This window comes from Mus caroli, unplaced genomic scaffold, assembly GCF_978045245.1.
Source record: "Mus caroli unplaced genomic scaffold, Mus_caroli_1 scaffold_10, whole genome shotgun sequence".
NCBI classification, from domain to species: domain Eukaryota; kingdom Metazoa; phylum Chordata; class Mammalia; order Rodentia; family Muridae; genus Mus; species Mus caroli.
The window spans coordinates 88,037,875-88,059,020 of NW_028227265.1; the positions used below are offsets into that span (position 1 = coordinate 88,037,875).

The 21,146-nt window shown below is 34.7% G+C and overlaps 1 pseudogene; it reads right to left on the reverse strand.

Moving 5' to 3' along the window:
- Positions 1-292: 292 nt before the first annotated feature.
- LOC115031857 (U2 spliceosomal RNA) lies at positions 293-404 on the reverse strand (annotated as a pseudogene).
- Between the last annotated feature and the right edge of the window lie 20,742 nt (positions 405-21,146).

The following is a 21,146-nucleotide window of genomic DNA, read 5'->3' on the forward strand; positions in this document are numbered from 1 at the left end:
CCTATCCTACCATCCCAGTGTCAGCTTTCCTCTCAACTGCAGCCATTAATGGTTCTAGAATTACGAATGAATATCATGTCTCCTGATCCTGTCCAGAAAACTTGCCTCTAGTTCAAGAGGGAGATGGCCTTCTGGGTGGCTTGTCATAGACCCTGTCATACTGCTTTGGCAAAAAAATCAGTGTTGGAATATCATCTCTGGAACAGTCACTGAAAATGGAAGATTATATCGATTAACTCATAACATCTGTGACTATTTACACTCGTGGTTATTTTCACAGAATCTTTATGGAAAACGGTGTTTCTGTGATTTTTTAAAAAAACAATCTGTTTAATAAAAAATAATTATTAAACTTTTGAGGACAGATACTACATTTGACCTTAGCCAAAAGTCTGAGGTGGGGGGTGGGAAGTAGAAAAATCCTCCTGGAAAGAAAGGAAAAGAGGTCTAGGATGTGAAAACGTCAGCAGGTGTACCTGGAGGGGGATAAAACCTGTATTGTAATTAAAAAAAAGTTTAAATAAAATTTTAAAAAGAATTATTTAAAAAAGAAATATTTATATCAGATATCGACTACTCTCCAGTTTCATATATATATAATGCATTCGACGACAGTGCATTTCTGCGACTTCTCTAACCAGCAAACAGTCTTAATTTGAGATTATGGTAACATTAAAAGCACATTAGCTTAATTAGATTTTATATCATATTTATTAGAAACTAATAGATAAAACACACTGTCACATGAAAAGGACATTTCTAATTTCAAGTTATATACATGGGCCTATCAACAAAACAAGCTCAAGTGAATTCAAAAGAATGGATGGATTTTATAGTTTAATTCTTGGACTCAAAACCAGAGCTTTATGGTATGATAGGCAGCTACTTTCCCTCTAAGGTACATCTCCACCATGGAATGGAATTTTTAGAATCTATATATAATCTGTAATAAACTTCATCAAAACCAGTTTCTGGCTTTTTAATAGTCTGAGTATATTTAAATTTAATGCATTAATAATAAAAGACATTTAGGCCTTAGTTCTTTTTATTTCTTTAATTCTCCATTGACCTTAGTTTACTATATCTATAATTTGACAAGTTTGACTAGAAATCTTAACATTCAAAGCTACTTGAAACTCAGTTAAGATTGATCTAAGTTACCTGGAAAACAACTAGGATCTATGTGATTTAAAACAATGTTGCACATACTTCAGTGAGCCATAGTTATGATCACTGATAAATATTGCACTTACAGAATTTTCAAAAAATGTCAGACAGATTGAGTATTTGTTAAATGAATCTCTTTTTTAAACAAGGTTAATGTATAATCATGCATATGCATATATACAAACACAAACTTTCTTGATTCATGATATGGCTGTGTTCAGATAAAGCCATCTTAAGTTTAAAATACTGAGCATCAAAAATGCATTTAATATTGCCCTACTAAGTAAATACCAGATCTTAGTCTAGCTTGCCTTATCTGGCTCATAACAGTTACATTTGGCTAGACTTAGGTGAAACAATCTAGTACAAAGGTGATTTTATCACACAGTAGTTACCCTATGTGCACATAGGAGAATTGTTACCCTATGTGCACATAGGAGAATTGTGTAGACATAATGTGATGTCAAATACACTATCCAACATATGCTGGCCACACAGTGAATGATAAATCTGTAATAATTTTAATTTTTGAGATTACATTTTAATTACACTTTCCTCTCATCCCTCTAAACATTCCAATGCACCTTGCCTAGCTCAGAAAACTATTTTAAAGACTGTATAATCTAAGTGGAAAGAAATAACAGAGAAAATAAAGGAAGTAAAAAAATTAATGATTTGCATAGATCAAGAAAAATGCTGAATCTCTAACTTGATAGCCTGAGGTAAGGAGTATAAAGCATAAATTCCCAGTATCATGTACTTTCACTCAAATTTTAAAACAGTTGTGTGCGGACAGTGAGGACACATGCAACATTCAAAAGGATAAACTGACAGCACTCACTAGGCTGTATCAGAATTTCAACTCTTGTCAGCATTATAAAGCTACTCTAATTCACCATACTGAATGACAGAAAATGGAAAAATGGAAACAATAACATCCCAGGACAGTCAAAATAAGTGAATTGCAGAATTAAATATTCTTGAAACCTTGGGAGAAGGAGAAAACTTGATTCAAAGTTGCGTTAACCTACCTAGTATCTATTGTCAATGTCACAGTCACTTCTCAAACACTGAAAAGTTTCCCCTCAGTGTGAAGAAAACCAATCACTCTATTCTTGACCACTCTGCTCAATGTTATATCAAAAGCTTCAGATAGACAGTTCAATAAGGTAGAGAAACACACACATACACACTCATACTCAGAGAGAGAGAGAGAGACAGAGACAGAGACAGAGACAGAGAGACAGAGAGAGAGAGGAGAGAGAAATAGAATGCTTTAAAAGTTGAAAGATATACAATGACAACAGATTCTTACCACTAAGATATTAATTATTTTCAGATTTATTATAGGCCTAATGAAATCCAAATATAATCTTAGCAGTTATGTTTTTCTCTGCCTTTTAACCCCTTGGACATCCAAAGACAATAAATGGGACACTATGAACCAAAAGCCTCAATATAGCAATTGATAGCATCACTGGAGTCAAAGGGGTAGCAAACAAAATAGGAAAAGTCTTTATCTACTATATATCTGACACATGAATATTATCTAAACTATATAAAGAACTCAAAAATTGAACATCTAGAAAACAAACAAGCTATAATAAAACTGGTACCTGAAAATAAGTAGAGAATTTTCAAAGGATAAAATGTAAATGCTGAGAAAAGTGTTTGTTTGTTTGTTCTTTTTACTGTTCAAAATCTTTTGCCACTGCAGAATTGAAAGTTTAAAACTACTTTGATATTTCATCCTACTCCACTAAGGAAGGATGACTAGAAATATGTTGGTGTGGTTGTACCATTTGCACTGCTTTTGTAAACACAATATCCAAGAAGTAGAAAGAGCATAGTTGTCCACCAACTAATAAATAAATAATAAAATGAAGTATATATTTACAATAGGGTATATCTAGATGTCTATCAAATTAATTGTGAAATTCATAAATAAATGTATGGAGCTAGAAAGTCATTCTGAGCAAGGTAACTCAGACCCAGAAAAATACACATCACATCTTCTTATTTGTGGAGTGTAACTTTGAATTGTTATGCATGTATTTTCATTTCTGACATTCATGGATGTTAGGAAATTAGGAAGTGGCAAAGGCAAGGACGTTTTCTATGGAGGGAAGATATAACTCAGTGCTTACAAGGGTTAAAGTACATTAATGGAACAAGAAGGTTTAAGTCATAGGTGAAAGTGGGAGAACAGGTTAGAAGAGGAATATGAGGGAGAAAAAAAGCACTAAAGAACTTTAAATGCCATGTGGAAACATACTATTCTAGGAGCTTTCTAAAATATACACTTACACACATACAAAAAAGTAAAATGTAGTTATTCTATAATAGGATGACAATATTTCTGCTAGAGAAATAATCATGTCTTACCCATATGTGAACCATGTGAGCTATAAAATTATCTTGTCTTGCAAGATACGCTCATTGATATAGCACAGATATGAATATCAAGGGAGCAATCAGTTACCTTCTGATTGGCTTTAAGGCCTGCCCATCAAAATTAAATCCATACCTGATTTATTTTTTTGTTTTTTTTTTTAAAGATTTATTTATTTATTATATGTAAGTACACTGTAGCTGTCTTCAGACACTCCAGAAGAGGGCGCCAGATCTCATTACGGATGGTTGTGAGCCACCATGTGGTTGCTGGGATTTGAACTCTGGACCTTCGGAAGAGCAGTCGGGTGCTCTTACCCACTGAGCCATCTCACCAGCCCCCCATACCTGATTTAATACCAGGATGACGAATTTTTGACTAGACAGTTCCAAGGCCTGCAGGGAGACCTGCATCATCTTGCTAAAATGACTTAGTATTATACCATTAAAGTCATATTCTCCTAATGACTTATTCTTTTGTTTTATGGAAGAGTTTATTTGGCTTATAGTTCCAGAAAACTAGAGTCCATCACTTCAAGAAAACCATAGCAGCATGTAATAGGTGTTAGAGCAAGAGGCTGAGTATTACATCCTCAACAGTCAGCATGAGGCAGAGAAAACAAAGTAGACACAGGCAAGACCTTAAGCTCTCAAAAGTCTGGTGCCAGTAGTCCATACTTCCTCAACCTAGGCCACATTCCTAAACCTCTCAAAACATCCACAATAACAAGTATTTAGATACAGGAGTCTATGCAAAGCATAGTCTAGAAAACCTATGCTTAGTAACTAAACAGCCATGAGAACAGTACCCTATAATATTATTGACCTCTGAATTCTTATTATAGAAGCTTCTATTCCAGTATATGACAAATAATACAAACACTCAGAACAGGTAAATGTGAAAAGAATAACAGACTGCAGAGCATCAGTCTCAAATAAAGTGTCTGTATTGCAAGGCCTCCCAAGGCTCAGATAGGGCAGAAAGCATGTAACAACCAGAGGTGGTGGGTGAGTGTGAGGAAGGTAGATTTTCCAGACACAGCTAGGCACTTGCACGGATGAATTTACAGATGTCATGACAGCATGCACAAGACTTGTGTAATCTCAAGCTAGACAAAATTCCAGCATGGAGAGGGATGTCCAGCCCTGTCTGGAGAACTACTCAATAATTGATAGTTGCTGGGAGAGGTAAAGTCAGTTTTCTTTAAGAGAATATTCCTGGCAGATGGACCTAGGTGTAGCGATATATTTTAAATTTACAATCTGATTCTGAAATATAAATTTAAATGCAAATTTAAGAAACTGAAGAAAAGAAATATAACAAGGTCACAGGAATAACTACCTCATTCTACGAGTTAATTAATAGAACTTCTGTCACCAAGTCAATGGAGTGTTATGTACAATCAAGAGTACAATATATTGCTGATGTAGAGCTTTGCCACTGGCTCTGTCAGTCACTCCATACCCACTGTCACCCTTCCCAGCCTCCTACAAAAATCCCCTTCCCTATGTTCTGGACTTATATAAGCAAGAGGATGATGCCATAAAGTTAAGTTCCTGCTTCAACAACAAAAAAAAAAAAAAAAAAAAAAAGAAGAAAATGAGTGCAATACAATAATGAGAAGAAACTTAGTCAATGAGCAGGGAATTTTAGACTAAAGGGAAATGAAAAATATTTCCATAAGAAGTACTTATATCAATTTTAGCAAATAAAATTAAATATTTTCAATTATAATTTTTAAATTCATTATGTGTATTTATTGTCCATGGTATTATTGTCTTGCAGAATGAAAGTATCCATGTATATTTTACTGAAAGTATGCATATATGTATATTGAACATATGTCTACCTCCTCTCCCCTCTCTCCTTTACCCTGTGACTTACTCCTTTTCCCTGGACAATTCACTTCTTTCCTATCATGAATAGGTACATCATTTTACATATTTATAAAAATTCCAGGACCTTAGATAGGAAAAAAGCATGGTAACTGAGTTTCTGTGACTACTTTAACTCAGTATGATTATCTCCAGTCAGATCTACTCTTGTACAAATAACAGGACTTTGTTCTTAGAGATTTGAAAGTCTGTTGTGTAAAACTAAATCTTAAACCTTATTTCGCACTACATAACACTTTGAAATTCCTCACTATTATAAGTCACCATGAAAATGAAATCCAGAAACCCTTTAGAAGAGAATACAGATAGATATAAATCTATGTGTCCAATGTGTTCTCTTGTCACAAAAAGGAAATAAACATAAAAATGCCAAATTAGAGTTCATTAAAATTAGCAACTACTGCTCATAAAATAATCCATTATGAAAATAAATAGACAAGCAAAAGACTGAGAGAAAATATTCATAAGATATCTCTAATAAATCACCAGACTATAGGACTTATCAAGGACTACTAATGCTAATAATAAAAAAAATCTTTCAAGAAAAAAAAAACTGTTTTTGCTGCACAAACACAAGGACATAAGTTTCAAATTAGCTTTCAAACACTCATGTAAAACACCAGAAGTGGCAGGACAGCATGCCTATAAACCCAGTGCTGCCCAAATCGTGAGCTCTGAGTTCAGTTAGTGAACCTGTCTCCAAAATATAAGGTAAAGGTGAAAAAGCACACTCTAGCTTCCATATGCATCACACACACACACACACACAGAGAGAGAGAGAGAGAGAGAGAGAGAGAGAGAGAGAGAGAGAGAGAGAGAGAGAGAGAGAGAGAGATGCACGCGGGCACATGGTTATATTCACATAAACCCACATCTACATACATGACTATCAGATCTCATAGGATTTCCTTGAGCCTGCACCTCAAGAGAATTTTGGACCAAGAGAGATCTTAGGATTATGTTTGCCATTGATCTCATTCCAGTTGTGTTGTGCTGTGGGGACATTCCAACTTTCCAACTATTATTGCTTGGTGTATTGTAAAGAGACTCTCTACTACCCTGTGTGGAAGTACCATCTGTCAATACAAAGCTGTTGACCTATTAGCTTAGGCAGGAAATAGGAGGTGGGAATTCTGTCAGGGAGAGAGGATTCTGGGACAGAGTCATACACAAGAGGAGATTCACCCTGATTACTTACTGATGAAGATGATTGCATGAACCTGAGGTAACTGACTACATGGAAGGACTTAGAATAGAATAAATGGATTAACTAAGTTACAAGCTAGTCAGGGAACAAGCCCAACCTTATGGTCTAGAAATTTATTCATGAAATATTATGTCTCAGAGTCATTGTTTTGGGAACTTTGGTGGAGGTAGAAAAATCTGTGGTTACAGTGTATAATGTTGCTCTGGAGGACACTGCAGCTACAATCAGAATGCCAGATACTACATTATATCATCATGAAGTGATTGGGATCAATGTGATTGGGCTTTACATTATTATTCAATTTTATCCTAATATAGTATATTACTTGTACAAACCAACAGGTCAGAATGAGATTTAACTACCTACAAGTAGTATGCTTTTAGCATCCTCACCATTGCGGCTCCAGCATAAGCCCCACGCTCATGCTGAGACATGTCCTCTTTCTATTTTCACTATTACGTCTTTTATTTTTAAGGAATGTTTTGAAAAACTGTATTGCTTTTTGAGTTGTATGTTTTTAATTCATTTATAAAGTACACAAGAGAAGGAGCAGTCATAATTTCATTTTTTCATCATTTACCTATTGTCTTATAGAAGGCTAGTTGACATTCTTCCAATCATATCAGAAAAGACATTATAAACATTGTCATGTTATAGCATCAGATTACTCCTACATCTATCCCATTACTTGTTTTAAAATCTAGTTGTTTCTTGTGCTTTATATTAAAAAGAAAAATATTTAACAGTATTTCTTAAGTATGTTTTCATCAGAGACTACATTAGTTTCTTTTTTTGGATTCATATTTTTACTGGTTATTTTATTTGTTTACATTTCAAGTGTTGTCCCTCTAGTTTCTATCAAATCAAATGACCTATGTGCTGTCATGATTGAAATGCACATATCCATTTGTACAGAGATCCAAAGACATGAGTAGTTATCTGTTGTGTCTCTCATAGATAGTGTACTGAATGCCTACATAGCAAATAGTGAAATGGTACCTAACCCTGAACTTGGATGTGAAAATGAGACTTTGATTCCACTTATACGGCTGTATTCTGCTATAATTGGCTTCTATTTATCTTTTCCTCAATAATCTCTTAGGCTAGTTCTATGCATGATGAATGCAGCAATCATAATATAAATGGTCTCTTAGGCTAATCACAGCCTGAAAATGTGTAAGATGCTATGTGCCTTTTGCAAAGCTATTTCAAAATAAAAAAATCTAAATTGTTTTTGGTTTTTCTGTTTAAATGTATATATAAAAGGCCATGATATAACATGTCATCTAAGTTCTTGGGGGAAATAGTGACTAAAATTTTATTTGAAGATTGATTTATTAAGGATCCCAACATCATATTGATGATGATAAAATGTAAACTGTTTATATAATTAGCAATTCCAAAGAGCCTCATACAATTTCAAATTTCTATGTTGTTTTTTATAAAATAAGATCTTTTTTATGTGTAATATACACATGTAGATAGGAACCCATGAGTGCAGGTGCAGACAGCGGTCAGAAAACAAGGTCAGATACCTCGGAGCTGCAGAAACAGTTAGCTGTGTGTTTTCTGCTGCTGTTGTGAGAACCAACTTCAGGTCCTCAGCAGTTAAGTATGCACTCTCAACCACTGGGCCATCTCTCTCCCCAGGCGTTGTACTTTTAATATTTAATATGGTCATGTTAATTTAGCCACTATAAGATTTTATTATTTTGGATAACATTTCTAATTTTATCATTGCTTTTGTTATCTTAAATTTAACTTATAAGTAAGACATTTGCATTACTCAAAAGTCAAAATCATTATTTAAAACAATCAGAGGGGCTGGAGAGCCTTCCAGAGGACTCCAGTTTGACTCCCACTAACTACCTTATAGATAATAACTGTTTATCATTCAATTGACAGAGAATTCAACATCCTCTGGCCTCTAAAAGTACTGCACCCATATGATACACAGGACATGCATACATACAGAAAAATAAAACATAGACATAAAATAAAATAAATGAATCCTTTAAATTTTGTAAATGTAGGCATAAAAAATATTGCCTTTTTTTCTCCCAAATCACCTATCTTCAAATTTAGATTTAGATTTATGTCTGGGACTTGGATGCATTCTTATTTCTCTTGCTTTAAATAAAATATATGTGCAGCATACTCTGATTCACTTACAAACATTCTGGCACTATTTCCCTCCATATACATATATATACATATATATGTATATATATATATATATATATATATACATATATACATGTGTATATATAAGTATATATATACATGCATACATATACATATATACATACATGTATATACATGTATATATGTATGTGTGTATATATATGTATGTAAATATATATTTCATTTGCTGATATACATTAATTTAATTCTTATACAGAATATTTTAAAATGTTCATTTTGTCTATATTTGTACACACTAATAAAAATGTGTGTTCATTCCAGGACTACATGCTATAATACTTCATATAGAATTTGCCAAATAGTACTCCCACATAGGCTATTTGTCAAGGGACACCCCATCACCCCAGTGAACATTCCCTCAGAACAACTGACTCTTCAAACCCAGCCAATAGAGTTCATTTCTGAGAGTTTCTACTTTTGTCAATATGATATGTAAAAAATATAGTGCCATTCTAAAAGTATTCTAACTATAGCAAATCAGAATAATATAAAGAAAAATAACCTATTCCCAATTTTACAGTTTTAGAAATACCTTATTTTTTAGAATTAGCTTTTACTTGTCTTCATTTAACAAAACTACTGGAAGCACATATTACATATTGGTTCAGATGCCAGCTGTGGGGAGTGCTTAATCTCTCTTTATTCTCTAAAGGAAAAAAAATTAGAAATTAAACTTTAGATGTCATTCAGAACTGGAGAACATAGTAATTTCAGATCTAATATTGCTCATAATACAGTATATGCTGAATAATAGCAATACTGTTTGATTTATGATTATATTATAAAGTCTGCTTCCATTGCATTGTAAATGCAATGAATTAAGTATTTTCTTCTAAGTTAATTGCCAATCTCTGAAGATTTAGCACTGAGTTCACTATCTGTTCAATTAACTAAGCACTAAAAATATATGATTTAATTTTTTTTCATGGAACAATGAGATTTCATCTAGAGTTTCTGATTAATTTTGTATTTTATTTTTCTATTATAATTCAATTTATGTAGCTCTTCTGTCCATTCTTTGAAGTAGTTTTTAGCATCCATGAAAAAGCCCAAATAAAAGTTAAAATTATTTCCATAACCATTTTGCCCCACAGGACCTTTTTTCTACTGCACTGCAAACAGCTATATAGAAATGATATGTTCAGTGATTGTAAGTGCCAGAAAACAAGTTTCTACTTTTCTTCATTTCATTATTTTTATTGCTCACAAGATAACTTAAAGTAAATCTGAATTACTTGGTTACAACCATAATGAGTCTCCAATTATCCAACCACAAAATAAAAGTAGTTAACAATTTCTTTTTGTTATAGGATGTCATGGTAGAAAATAAATTTCTGCTCCTAATATCATTACGAATAAGAGGTCATTATATTTGAAGAACATTTAGAGCCAAGCTCTTAGAGATCAAATTATTTAATTTCACACCACGAAATTATTTTGCTCTCATTATCATTTTTGCTAAAGACAATAAGGACTCCATAAAAATGTATCACCGCATTCATCATTAACTTTTTAATGGAGAAACAATAAGGACAACAATAAATGCTTCAAATTGAAAGTAATAACTCCACTTATTTGGCATAAATCTTCTTTACTTGTGAATTCAGTATGTTTCAAGTTTAGTTTGGAGATAAATCTAACACAGAGCATAATGTTTTAGTCAAGCAATAAAGTATATTCTGAGGGAACTTTTTTTAACAAGTAAGTGATACTTTATAGACTATTTGGTGATTGATATGAGATAGTACACTTAGATATGTAAAATAGATATTCTCTGTGTCTCTCTTTGTATATCTCTCTCTCTTTGTGTGTGTGTGTGTTGAAGCGATGGGTTCAAATTAATTATGCTCATTCATAAAAATAAAGAAAGGACTGAGACTGATGCAAAATTGATATACTTCTAAGTATCATTTATACTTGTAAATAATTTATAGATCTTGAGAGATATTCAATAATACTAAACTGTACTATCAGTGCAATCTATGCCTTATTTCTAGGTCTCTATTTTTATTTTGTTTTGTTTTCTTGCTTTATAGAAAAGAATAAAAAGTATAGTGTTTGACACTCTATATCCTCTGTGTATTATACTTGACTTGAGTTTGTAATACTCAGCCCAGCTACCAGATTCTAGAAGTATCTGAACTGCTTTTACTTTCGTTCTACCATTTTCAAAATATGCAGAGATGGTTCGGTGGTAAAGGACACTTGATGCTCTTACAAAAAGACCTGAGTTTGGTTGCTAGTGCCTAGATGATGGCTCATACCTGCCTGTGGCTACAGGTCCAAATCAATTTTCTTGTCTCAATGGGTATCAAGCATGCACATGGGACATTTACATACAAATAGGCAAAATACTCATCCTCATTAAAAATAAATATGTATTTAAAATATATATGATAACCAACCATGTTCAACATGTTAGATCTGTTTCTGAGCCCATGTATTTCTCTGCACATCACCCATGTTCCTGGGACTCCACTTCTCCACATGGCTATAAACAAATGGGATATTTTAAAATACAGACCTTAAGATATCCCTCTTCACACTTTCGAGTTCTGTCATGATTTAAATTGTCTTATTTTCCAATCAAATGTCTACCATATATTCTATCACACAGTTTTGGATTTTTAGAGAATGATAGGCAAGATTTTGCCTCTTTGTTTTACCTTACTTCATTTTTCATATACAATTTACACACACACACACACACACACACACACACACACACACTCATCTCTTTCTATTCCTATTGTTCTAGTATGACCATAGGAATACGTCCGATAGATAGAATTAGTGAACTACAAATGTAAAGTTTTCCACATATTTATTCCTTAAGAGGTGATTTCTGTCACTCCTACATGCATTTCAGTATTGCTGGGGAGGTTTGGATACTGCAAAGACACTAACAAATAACAAGCTACCAGAAGGAAAGAACACAAGCCCTAAAATATCTAAGTTACTTACTGTTATTAACACCCACACGCAGCTCTGGTGTGTATATATTGTTTGTTGCAACAATTTAAAGTCCTCAAGCACTTGAGATCCTAAGAAAGGAGGATCATTCCACATTTCAGTGTAGGTAGTCTGTTTAATGACCCCTCTATTTCTGTATTTCAAGAACAAAATACTTACTGCATACAGGTTTTAGTCAATTTGCAAACTAAATTCTCTCAAGATGTGACTCTGATCAAAACTGAGCCTTATTCATAAGAAATTTAAAATCTAAGCTTTGGGGAGATCACTCAGTTGGGAAAGTGCTGTCAGGGTCCAAGCACCTGAGTTTGGATTGCCAGAACCCACATATGTAAAAAGAAATCAGTGTGGCAGCATACTTGTATTGCTGCAATGGGAAGGCAGAGAGAGATGGGTACCCCAGGATGCTCGGAGCTTGCTGGCCAACTAGTGCAGCAAAACCTGTGAGCCCCAAGTACAGTGACTACACTACAATGAGCAATATTGTAGCAAAGAATTGAATACAGACAAGGTTCCAAGTTACCGGGGGTACAAGGATATGTGCACCCAGTCACCCATGTGTACATACAGAAACATCTGCACACACATACACCAACACATACATAAAAAAACTCAATTTTTACTATAATTTTCTCTGTGTTATAAAGAAATCTTCCTTGTGAACTTCTGTAGATAAAATACCTTTAGTCACTGTACCTAGATGAAATAAAACATCCTGTTAAACTATAACCATCAGAATTGCTACACAAATTTTACCAAAGCGTTGCTGTGTGTTGTACACTGTACAAATAAACATAAGAACATTAGAAAGATATAATCTCTGCATCAAGAGAGTTTGATAATGCCATGGTAACTGGGCCGGCAAGATGGCTTAGGAGGTAGAAGCTCCTGCCACCAAGCCTAATAAGGTGAGTTCAGTCTCTGCAGCCCACATGATAGAATGAGAGAAGTGGCTCCTGAAAGTTGCCCTTTGACCGCCAGATTGACACATGTATGCCCAGACACATGGAAATAAACAAAAATTAAAAAGTAAATGCATGATGATCAGCAGAAAAGCTCTCTTCTCCTTTCTTAGAAAAACATCTCTGTCATCACAAAAGAACTGGCTTCTTTTTCCATGCCGAATTGTTTTTTAAAATAATAAGGAATTCAAGTAGATAAGAGGAAAATGGAGATTACAATTCTATAACAAGATGTGAAATAATTGTATGTGAAAGAAGCAAAGTTTCTGTGCAACTGAAAAAAAAAATTCTGTGATATACCATCAAGGAGTTCCATTACAAAACTTAAACTTATTCTTAGGGCCAATGTATCCTAGAGTAGTATGCCACCATTATGAAACTCACAAGACTCTACTAGCAATTTTGAATTACATTTATTTCCTTTTGGATTAACAGCTTGAGCTAGCACTGGCTCTGTGCCATATAATTATCTAAATATAATATAGTCCAAGTAAAATGCTCTTAAATACTATAGGGAGACTCTCCTCACACCTTGCAGACTGTCTCTGAGGCATGCCAAAACATGTCCAGGTCTGATATCAAGGGTTTTCCTAGTTCACAAAGTAGTTCTACCAAATACATCATTAAAAGATCCTGTGTTCACTGAGGAAGGTTTTATTATGCAAAACAACCTGGCCATCATTACTAGTACCTGAGAACAAGCACATCACACAGGGAATTGCATTAAAGCCTAAGAGGCTCTGCCAGAGCCTAACAAATTCAGCAGCAGATGCTCACAGCCAACCAATAGACTGAGCATAGGGTCACAGATGGAGAAGTTGCAGAAGGGAATGAAGGAGCTGAGGGGGTTGCAGCCCCATGCAGGGGTGGGGGGGGGGAGCAACAGTGTCAACAGCCAGAACCCCTGGAGCTCCCAGGGGGCAATGAACCAACAACCAAAGAGTACACATGGAGGGACCCATGGCTCTGGCTGCATTTGTGGCAGAGTATATCACTTGGAGGAGCAGCCCTTGGGCCTGAGGGGGCTGGATGCCCCAGTGTAGAGGATGCCAGGGCAGGAATAGGAGAGTGGGGGGAATACCCTCATAGAGGCAGGAGGTGAGGATGGGATAAGGGATTTCTGAAGGGGAGGCTTGGAAAGGGGAAAACATTTGAAATGTAAATAAAGAAAATATCCAATTTTTAAAAAAGAATATTTGCTGGCTATTTTTATGACAACTTAACAAAGCTAGACTCATCAGAAAGGAGGGAGTATCAGTGGAGAAAATGTAACTGTAAGATTAAGCTGCAGGCTAGCCCATAGAGCATTTTCTTAATTAGTTATTTATGTTGGAGGGCCTGGCCCAATGCAGGTGGGAGCATCCCTGGGTAGGTGATACTGGGTTCTATATGAAAGCAGGCTGAGCAAGCCATGGGGAGCAAGCCAGTGAGCTGCACCCCTCCATGGCCTCTGCATCAGCTCCTGCCTCCAAGTTCCAGCCCTAGTTACTTGAGTTCATGTCCTGAATCTCTCCAGTAGTAAACAGTAATGTGGAAGTATAAAACTAAATGAACCACTTTCTCCCAAAACTTACTTTTAGTCATGGATTTCATCGCAGCAATAGTAGCCCTAACTAATACAGAACCATAGCTGTAATGCAGAGTAATAACAAAAGAACTTTTACTTACATTTTCACAGGATACTTTTCCACTTAAGCCGCACACGGCATGGTGTGATTTGAACATTTAATGAAAACACACTGGGAGCAAGTATTTTTATGTTTCATTAAAACTGAACAGGTGTTCCGGGCAGAACGGCCTCCCCATGGTGAGTATTCAGCATTTATTCTGGAATTACGGTTTATTTTTTTTATCTAAATTATATTTAAAAGGAATTGGATTTAATTTGGAGCTGTCAACTGAAAATCTAAAATTGTCTGAGACAGTGATATGTCCTTGTATAAAAACACACTGTGGTTTTTACCATACTGTGGAAAACCCTTATTACTTTCAAAGGTATCATTTCCCACTTAGATGTCAGAATATCCTGGCCTGTGGACCTAAAAGACTACCGACCTATTCATGCTGATTGCTTTATGAGAAAATAGGAGATAGTCCAAATCTCTAAATGTCTAAGAAGCATAGTAACAATTAAAAATAAATTTCTTATGTCTTACTGCCTTAATAGAAGTTATAGATTATTTCTAACAGGAAATAGATGGGAGAAACTGATAACTCTTTTTCGTCCATGAGAATAGATGGTGAACTTTCACATTGACTATATGTGAAAGAACTCTCAGAACAGGGTTTTGCAAGCTGACAAGAAAATGAATGTTCTTAAAGTCTCTGTTAGATGAACTAATTACTCCCATATCTCCAGTGATTTTGAAGTCCAAAACATTCTTTAAAAGATGAAGGCTTATTGAAATTAAATATATCAGGGGATGTAACAACTGCTCAGAGAAGTATATGAGCACCTGTTCCCAGAGGACCTGGATTCAGTGGCCATCACCCATATACAGTAGCTCAAAATCATTCCCCAGTTCCGGGGAATCCTATGCCCACATCTGACACCCATAGCATGCAGATGGTACATATACACACATTCAGTCAAATATTTAAACACAATATAATAAAATAAATAAATCTAAATAAAATACTAAGTAGCTCAAATGGGGTTAGCTGATGTCTTCTCCCCTACACTTTTGATTTCATATGTCTTCATCATAGCTTCAGCTCAGCTCAAATGGACCTAGAATGGATCAAGAGATCCATGAGAATTTTATCTAATAGGTTTTACATGAGAATTTTATATAATAGGTTCATTTCTACATATCACAACTAGGAGATTTGAGAGCAAGAAGCCTAAGAAGTGAGAAAAAGGAGTATAAGTTAATTTAATAAACTGGGAACAGCTTGGAGCTGTTCTGTAATAAAGTACAAAATGTATCTCAGAGATATCTCTCATTGAGATCAGGGACTGTTGTATAATTGTCTGAGTCTATCTTGTGCTTCTGTAACAGAATCAACACCAAACACTGGGATATTTATAACAGACAGAAATGACTGGCTTGTAGTTATGTAAGCTGGCAGGTATGACGTGCTGTCAATTGGTAAGTACCTCTCTCCTATATTATCCCATGTGGGAAGGGAGGGTGAAAAAATAAAAGACAGCGAGGGGAATCAGAAAAAAAAAAGATTATGGAAAAGGTTCAGAAGGTACCAAAACTTGTTCTTTTATAATGATCTCATGTCAAAAATCATGTTATCGACCCCTTCACATGGTCAAACTACCTCTTAAAGCTTCCATCTCTAAACACTGCTACAAAGGCCATTAATTTTCAACACAAGTTAGGGAAAAAGTAAGCATTCAAATTAGAGCAATAATCTTACCAACTCACTGAGGGGAGGGGAACTTATACTGCTTCACATATAAATTCCGTATTCAGTTAAATCAGGCACAGAGAACAAGCACAAGTCCTCAAGAAAAGAACCATAAAGGTTTGCAAGGAATAGGATACCAAGGGTATGCGCTTAAAACACTGCTGTGAAAATACCAAGAGGATGTTGACAGCAGCTTTGAAGAGTGATTGGCATGTGTAACAGTCTGTGAATGGATGCATCATGAGCCTAGTAAGTTGTAGCTGAAATTAGATTTTAAAAGAAGCCACATGTCTAGCTTGAGAAAGTACATGGCATAAGTCATCAGGGTGAATTTAAATCACACTAACTCTCCTCACCTGAATCAACAGGAAGAAGAGTTTAGATCTAAAAAGGGCAAACCAACTCCATGTCTACTTCATATGTGCCAGTGAAACCAGTGAGCAGTGAAGAGTTTCTGTGGTACCAAAATAAAGGATCCCCAACAGTAACACAAGGATTTTCCCATTGCAAAATCAAAGTAAAGCCAAACCAATGAACTTCACTAAATTGTTTAAATTATGTTTTTAAAAAATAATTAATGTTTGGTCTATAATGTGCTTTTTGATACCCATGTATACTGTGAAGTTATTGTTATGGATGAACTATCTTGTCATTGGATGAATGTGTGTTCATCTCATGCAGGATAAAATCACATGCACTGAGTAGTTCTCAAGAGACAGAAGAGTTTAAGTTGTTTGTTTATCTGTTGTTCAAAAGAGCACAGTACACTAAGCATAGACAAACCACACTTTTTGTCTTTAATCGGGTCAAGTTGGATTATTCAAGCCTTTTCCTGGAATACATTGATTAATAATGCTTTGTCTCAGAAAGAGAAGACTTTCACTTACATCCTATCTAAAAAGAAAAAAGTCTGACAAAAATAGCATTGATAAGACATGAATAGAGGAAATAAATGTTCAATAAATAGAGTTGGAAAATTTAAACATCAATATTAGAAAATAGAAGAAATTAGATCACATCCCTCACCAGTTATGTAACTTAATGCAAAATGGAACAAAGGAAATCATTGAGCTCAGGGTGCAGTGAGAAGTCCTGTCTTTAAAGCTAAGGCAGAAAACAATACAGGAATACATCCAACTTTGATCTTCCATACCCATATAAACATACACACACACATATACACACACCCTTCCAAAACAATATTCTAGGCTGTGATTGTTTTCATTGTCAGTTGACACAATCTAGAACCACTTGGGCAGAAAATGTCAGTGAGGCGTTATCTAGATGAGCTTAGGCTCTGGGGCTATCAGTGAGGGTTGTCTTGATTACATTTGATTACATTAATTGATGTAAAAAGATCCAACCCATTGTAGGCAGCATTATTCTCTGGATTTCAGTCTCAGAGTGTATAAGAATGGGAGAGGTGAACATGATTCAGAGTATATATGATGCAATTAAGTGTCTTAAATTATTGTTGCCTTGACTTCCATGCTATGCATGTAGCCTGGAAGCATAAACTAAAATAAACTCCATCTTCCCTAAAAAAGTACTAAAAACAAAACAAAAAATGGAGCAAAAACTTTGATTATATCGTTAGAAGTGAAAGTAGGAGGACAGTTTCAGAACTTTGTGATAAGTGAGGAATTTTTCAGACACAATATGAAAGGCAAAAGAAACAAAAGTAAAATTAAACTAAACATCTTCCACACAACAAAGACTACAACTGAAAGCACACACAACCTGTAGCATGGGATAAAATATCTGTACAATATTCAGCTTACAAGGACTAAATATGTTGGCATTGAAGCAAATCCACAGCCAAAGAAGTTAATAATATGTTTCTAAATTCGGCCATATACAATAAGGTTCTCCTTCTTCCAACAGCATTCTTCCAACAGTTATCTGTGTATATTGAGTTATAGCCCATAAATAACTCCCACTTTCATGGCAAGGTATTGACAGGTCAGTACTGTGGAGATCCTATACAGCCAATCACAGCTGTGAGTTTAAAGCACAACAGAAATCAGGGTTCTATACCACTTCCTCCAATTCCATTTGCTCTTAAATTATATCTGTTCCTTTTGGCTATTGCTGGAGCTATTAAATGAATGGGTGTTTTATAGCTGGGTATCGAATAGTCATTACTTCTCCGGAATTTGACCATGCATTTATCTCTGTTGTCTTTTCTGAATACTGCAAAAAGCAGTTGATCTGTCCAAAGCTAACAACTGCACCATGTGCAGTTAAGTTTATGTGGCCATAAATTTAATTATTTAAAAGAAAATTTGACAGGCACATCAGCCTCTTTAGCAAAACCAACATGAGTACCTTTCCTACTACAGTATATGGCCTTCTGAGTAATGTATCTCTTAACCTTGTTTATTCAAGAATGAATTCCATCTTGTGGAACAAGGTATAAGTCCAAGCACAAGGTGCACAATGTGATTGGTTACCACCATAATAGACTTGTTATCAATGCACTAGTGAGCCAACTGTGCCTGAAGTGTTTTTGTTGTACATACGGTCCAGAGCTGAGCATGGCTGTCTGCTGTTGCTTTTCTTGCTCAGAAGCCTATACAGACCTTTCCCACTGTCTTCAACATTATGAGATGTGAGCTTTTGACCCAGTTCTATCTTGATTTCTCTTAGTTCTGCAATGGAGAGTTATGGCATAGGATATAAATAGCCTTTTGGTAGCAAAGTCCAACCACTTAGTTCAAGTGGGAAAATATGAACACTGGCCAAGTGCATATGGTTTTAGAAACTGCAAGGACCTCTCTGCCCAACAACTCATAAGAAGGAAGCCTACCTCTGCCAACAGATTTTCATTTAATGACTCATGGCACTGAAAAATCTTTACATGTGCAGAACTCTTACTTTTTTTTTGTTTTACAATTTTCTTTAACTGGCTTATTAAATATTTAATGTTATGTGTTTTTATTTGTTTAGAAGGCCTTAGACTTTAAGTGTTTAGAATTTGTTGTGGTTCATGTTTTGAGGAAGGACTTGGTTTTGTCTGTATCATATAAACATGTGAAATGAAGGTTACTGTGTTACTGTGAAGTAAGTTAGTCTAAGTATTGATTAGATTTTGTTAAGTTGAAGTTCATCTAACCTTTTAATGATTCTCTCTAGATATTCTATTATTTGTTGCAAGAAACCTGTTACAATCTTGCAAAATAATCATTTTGTAAATCATGGCTTTATCAGTCATTTTGATTCCTCAATGAATAGATATAGAAATATAAATACATTATAAAAATATATTTTTCAATAAGGAAATACAAGAAACACATTATGACTTAAAAGTAATTTTGTTAGAATTTTTCTCTGTTTACTAAATATAGCAAGAAACCACTTAACCAGTATAATTTTTCTTTTAGAAATTCTTTTGAAAAAACGTATTCATATATTTTCCCTATAGATTACAGTCATTGTTTACTTTTGAAAAGGGTTATTACAGCAAAAACTATTCTTGGCTTCTTTTTTTTTCCTAGGTGAACTTTAAAGTTACTGTAGAGACATTGCATGTGGAAAGCAGTGTTTTTCAGGCCCTTTTGAGAACCAAATACTAGACCCCTAAAGGGTTCTAGAAATAAAGTTCATTTATGAATAATAGATTAGGAATAATATATGACAAAGTGAAAGTAGGTTTTCTTGCCTCTAAGGAAATAGAAATTCCTGTGTTGGGGATGGCAGAAAAGTCATACACACACAGGGCTGGAACAGTGAGTTCCTAGACATTGGACCTAATATGAAAAACCAGGTATTAAAGAAACCAAAGTCCAAACCAGAAATGGATAGACTATACCTTTCATGAAGATTAGGTATACCTTCATGTCTCAAACCATTGAAAAATCTATTAAAGTTCATAAAATTTCAGTGAAATGCTGACAAATTCATAGTCTTCCTCATAAATGAACACATACTAATTGATTATCCAATACCAAATGGCCATCTCTGACATTATATACATAAGAAACATTATGGAGACTGAGCTAGTTATACTTGTATATATGTAACAGTCTATCAATGGGCAAATGAGGTTCATAACTACAAAACGGAACAAGAGTTGGTATATGGGAGGGTGTGGAGGAGGGATAAGGGAAGAGAAAAATTATTTCATTATAATACAATATCAATGAATAAAAGAAAAATTTTAAAAAGAGTAAAGCAGAGATCCTGTGTTCACATAGAATTGCACAAGACCACATTTGAAGCACAAAATATAATAACAGGTTACAGTTCAATTCAATATAGAGAAGCAAGGTTGCAGTTTCCCTATTCTTAAGTCAGAACTGTGAAAAATATAACCATTCAACAATACATAGCACATAGTCAAACTAGAGCATCACTAATCTTGCTGGAGTCTTGATGTCCTTTCTACTTATGACTGGGGATGATGAAATTCAAAGGCCACAAAGAGGTAGCTAGAGTCTAGAGGTTAGGGATTAGGCAAATGCAAAATAGATATGCAAGGGGGTCAGCAATTAAAAAATATTTTGAAATCAAGAATATAGGCCTGATAATGGTTAATAGCACAAATATAGACAGATATTGGGGAAAGTGATTATACTTAATTATCACATATTGAGCTATATTTTGGGGAGGGAGACAATCTGCACAAATTTTACATGTTCTAGCCCAATGTTTGGACTTAAACATCAACCCAATCATGAGTTACTGTGCATGCCAAATATTACCCAGGTTGTAGCCCATGCTTACATACAACTTTAACAGGAAGAGAAACACTTTTTTAAAAAAAAGGAAAATAAGTCTATAAATCAATCAATTTATTTCTAAAATTTGATACAGAAAATGTTGTTTATAGCTTATTTCTACTTCTCAGCTAGGTAAAAGTCTTAATGGGAATGATTATTTTGTCATGAGAGTAACATTGCAAAAAACAGAGCTCAAAGACTGTGTTCATTGTGTTAAATTTTTCTTAATCTGCTAAGTACCAATTATTTGTAATAATGCAA